Below are 4,837 nucleotides of genomic sequence, written 5' to 3'. Positions count from 1 at the left end.
ATAATCATTTAATTGTTAATGTCATTGTTTCTTCACTGGTTACTGCCTTAAAAGGTGATTTGCTGGTTTTCTGGATCCAGCGGCATCGCCTTCTGGTTTCGCTACAGCTGAGTCATGGCTCCAACATTTCAGAATGGGATCGTCTTTTCTTCAGCAGCCACATTTATAACAGTTATTATGCTGATGTTTTACAGCAGATCAAAAACCAGTTAGCAGCTCACTTAAATGTGGTATCCGATGTTTTATGGCTGTACTTAATAACATAATGATCTTTTCTCATCTCTGGCGTTCTCTTTAATCACTCTTTCTAAATATCTGCGAATTTTAAATGTCAAAACAGGCGATCACATATCACAGTCGTTAAGTTGTGACTCAATCGGATGATCAGATGTTGGCTGTGATGCACAGTTTTGTTTGCTGGCAAAAAAAACGACAAAGATCATTTAGATTTACTTCCTATTGTTTAGGTGTTTCAGTTTGGATGATCTTTTTGAAAAGTACCTGAAAACAATCAATGTTTTTACACATAAACTGTTTTCAGACTTAGCCAGCTTAGTGTTGACGGGATCTGTAATGGCATATATACTGGATGAGCATTTTCACATACTTCCACTTTTTTGCATTCACACTCTTGCAGTACTTGCAGTGTGCGTGTGTACTTGTGTGCATGTTTGAATTTTTGGCCCCCTTAGAGCAAGCACCTCCACCTGGGCTGCATTAGAGAGAGGAAGTGTCTTTACTGTCCTTTCGCTAGGGTGTACACACAAACACATGAACACACACACACACACACACACACACACACACACACACACACACACACACACACACACACACACCTGACAGAGCCAGGGGGATCTGACCATCTCTCTGGGCGGCGGTGAGCAGAGGAAGCTCACCAAGGGCTAACGAGGGAGGATCAAAGAGTGCATTACCATGCCTCCCCTCTTCCTCTCACTCTCTCCTTCTCCATTCCTCTCTCTCTGACGCTCACAAGCAATAAGAGGCCCGCCGGCCGCCTGTCCTTGTGCTTGTTAGGCAGTGACAATAGGACGTGCCCTGAGCCAAAGGAAATGAATTATTTACCCCGCTCCCTCTTGTACTCTTGAAGAAAGAAAATAAAATCCCCTTTCTTGTATTACCATTGAACTCACAGCCCTCGTATTACTCTCACGCCTTGTTCTGTGGCCTTAGATGTTAAATGCTCGGAATAATTCTGTTCCCCGCTGTCGGCAAAGATATCCGTCCCTGGCTCGCCTGCGCAGTACACACACACACACACACACACACACACACAGAGGGGAAAAGGATGCATACTTGGAGATATATGCATGCATTTTATGTAGACAAGGCTACTTCAATGCACACGCACACTCAATCAAACCATACTTTACACACTTTACCCTCGGTGGAGTCTAGGCTCAACAAACAAAGGTGCCGAGTGAGGACACCAAAACAAAGCGAGGAGGATACGGTGGAGGTTGGAGGGCAGGTGTTGTGGTCGGTGTGTAAGGAGGAGGCTGCTCTTGACAAAAATACATCAGCTAATTTATCTGATATTAAAGACACAATTGAATTAATATTCCATGACCGTGGCAGCGTGGCGAGACCCTCACATCTAACACTGCCCTCACCCAGGAGCTGAAATTGTCTGACACAAGTGCATCCGTACAGTGTGTGTGTGCGTGAAGCTACTTTCTGCACAGTACAATATGCCCTTGGTGAAGTCACTTCCATAATTATTTCACTTATTCTCACATGTCCTCTCTCGCTCTCTCCCTTCCCCAATCACACTTTCCCTCATTATAATTCTTCTCACCCCTTCCTCCTCCACCTCCTTTCTCCTCTCTTTTCTCATCTGTCCGCCCCTCCTTATTTTCTGTCTCCGCTTATCTTTCTTCCTCCCCTATCCTCCGTCCTGGCCCTGCCTCTGTTCTTAGGAGCCGTAATGACTGTGTTTGAAACAAGGGGGGAGTAATGGTCACCTTGATAATGATGATGGTCGTCTTGGTGAAGCGGCGAGAGTGCCAGGGGCGGCGAGTAGCCTGTCAGCGTGGGCTCGCCTCGCTTCCTCTCCTGTCCCAACGTCAGAGTTGGAGCGGAAACTAGTGAAAAGTAAAACTGGAGATTGTTATTTTCTTTTCCTTTCTTTTCTTTCTTCTCTCCGTTCCCCCGTTAGATCAATACTCGGAGACCTGGGGCCGACACAATGTGCTGCGGGCTACACTGGGGCCTGTGTGGGCCCCAGACAATCCATCTCTATATACTTCAACTGGTAGGGGACATGAAAGCGCCTTCATTAGCCACGCTAAAAGACTCATATATTTCTCACAGGGCATAAAAGGCCATTGTAAAAACGCCCTCTGTTCCCTTTCAAACATAAAACGTGTCAGACGGCACAAAAGGATTCCAGTCGTCACAGAGAGCGGGGATCATTACCGAACAAGTCGGCAGAGCAGGCCGTGCAAAGTGAGTGTAGCAATGAGAGGAAATCATGATTAGAGGAATACAGAGAGGGGAATGAAGCAACAGTTTTGACGAGTACCAAACCACTGAAGAGATGGATCAGGAAGGAGTAATGGCCTTGAGGAGAGGAATGTGATACATCCACACAACAAAATATTTCCAGGTAGACCTTTATGCTAAAGACAGCTCTCTGTCTTTTTCTTTCTGACTTCCTGTGTGTACAAACCTTGAGTTAGGGGAGCATCTGCTCTAACAGCTCCTTTCTGGAGTCCTTGGACAGATAATGACTGCGCTGCTAGTCTATTATCAACCACACCGCCCTTGCGCGCTGTTGTTCCAGCCTCTCCCAAGCAGAGCTTTCACAATACAGCCAGCTTTCTGGATTTCAATGGTCCCGCACCCCCCACCCTCGCGGCACCCAACTGCATGGAAACTGACCCCACGTATGACTGGCAAAGGAACTCAATTACTGGTAGGGTGCCACGGTCAAAGCTTTTCTCAGTTTCGTGATGCCCAAACTGGCATTGTTCAGGTAGCAAATCAGTGCGGTTGAAGGAAGGTTGTCCCTCATGAAATATAACACTGTGAGTTCCACGGAGACAAAAGAGGAGAAAAAATTACATGCAAGGCTGATTGAGATTGACCTCTGTTATCGGCTGTGCAACAGACAACTCCGTATCTCTTACGCAAGCTCTCTTTATGCGGTGAAATGCAGACAGCAATGACCTCCCGATCTGCGCCATTATCCACCCAGAATTCTATTCAGCTTTTAACGCAAAAGCAAATGAGTCCGCAGCCATGACCAAAATCGACGCAGTGGCAGAAATCTCTACGGGAAAAAAAAGGCAGGAACAGAGAAAGTAAAAAGAGGTGAACAAAAGAGGAGGATTGAAAAGGCTAGAAAAGAAATTTAATAAGAGCCTGGTATTTATGTGCATAAAACTATAGCATTCCAGTTTCCCTCAGTGTTGGATCACACATAGCAAGAATGGTGAATGTAACATGAAAATACAGTTTTGTTCTTTTTTCTTGCAGGCCAACTTTGTTTTCATCAATGCTTGTGGTTTGGAGAGGGACTCATTGATCCAAAGGAGAGTATTAAACACAGTGAATAGAAACAGATATTTCATATTTGATTATTTCAAGGTAGCGCTCTCGTGTTAAAACTGTAGATTCAACGTAATTTGTTCCTATTGGGTCGAATATGTGACCTCAGAGAGTGTGCAGTGGGATCCTTTCTCACCCTATTCTTTTTGGAACATACAATTTTAGGAAAATAGTTGGCCTGTGCCCCAAAACAAAAGGAGCTCTGATTCTCCGTTGCAGACGCATACATTCTCGTCCTTTCTCCTTCTCTTCTTGTTTTCTGCCCCTGTGCTTCACTTCAGATGGTTGCGACAACGAAGCCGCTTCTTTGGATTGACCTATTTAGGAATTAGTGTGGTGATAAGACAACAAAAACAACACTTTGAGTAGGAGGGGACGGGGGTCATGTAATGAAAGAAGTTCCCATATTTGTAACGCAGCGGATCAACTTGTCTGCACGGCTTAAAAGACTCATTACATTATTAAGCCACAGAGCAGTGATTTGTTTTCAAGTAGAACAAGGCTACAACATTAACCACCCGTGTTGAGCTATGGGTGTGCGTATGTGTGTGAGGGGGGAGGATGCTGGAAGGGACACCAGCTATCTCAGCAGATGTGTTCAAGATGGAAAGCCACTGGTGACCTGCGTAGGAAAAGACTAGAATATTACTCCAACAGCAAAGATTACATGGTACTTACAGGAGGTCAGGCTCCAGAGAGAGTACAAGGGGAAGAAAATAGGAAGGGGGTGCAGAGCACAAGAGGAAGAGAAGATAGTGAAACCGTTTCAGTCAGTCTTCACAGCTTTTCTATTAATGGGGCTATGTGTGTGTATGAGAGAGCTCAAGAGAGGGTACATTAGTTCTGCTTGTTATAACGTCACATTTGGATAATGGCTGACCTAAAGTCACTGTCTAACTTGTGACAATCTGAAAATTGCATTTAAAGCTGACAAAGGTTAAACACTTGTGCACAAGCAAACAACTTTTCCTTGTACAAGTCCATGACTAAATTAAAATAATTTGTGTATCTGAGGAGTCAAACTTCTAACCTACAAAGAGTATAAATAATGAATTATTTTCTGAGGTAATATTGAATTGAACTTTATTAGTGACAATATACCTACATAATACGGTGCTGCTTCATGGTAATCATTTTAGGTTTTTCTGTTTTGACTGACAGTCCTCCTTTTCCTGAAGAGCTTTAAAGTCTCGAGGCCTCCTGAGGTCAGCTGAAAGTCGACAGGTAATGGTCTTTTTCATATGCGTACACTCCTCCAAAGAGA

The 4,837-nt window shown here is 44.4% G+C and overlaps 1 protein-coding gene across 1 annotated transcript in view; it reads right to left on the bottom strand.

Annotated features, from left to right (window-relative positions):
* Nucleotides 1-2,031, bottom strand: part of sox5 (SRY-box transcription factor 5) — a 183,406-nt gene extending 181,375 nt beyond the window's left edge. The window contains exon 1 of the mRNA XM_046072160.1: nucleotides 1,986-2,031. The gene's annotated coding sequence lies outside the window, so the exon portion shown is untranslated. The remainder of the gene's footprint in view (nucleotides 1-1,985) is intronic.
* Between the last annotated feature and the right edge of the window lie 2,806 nt (nucleotides 2,032-4,837).

Source organism: Micropterus dolomieu, linkage group LG16 (assembly GCF_021292245.1).
Source record: "Micropterus dolomieu isolate WLL.071019.BEF.003 ecotype Adirondacks linkage group LG16, ASM2129224v1, whole genome shotgun sequence".
Taxonomy (NCBI): Eukaryota; Metazoa; Chordata; class Actinopteri; order Centrarchiformes; family Centrarchidae; genus Micropterus; species Micropterus dolomieu.
Note: the sequence above shows the minus strand (reverse complement) of the source record. Positions and strands in the feature narration are given on the sequence as shown.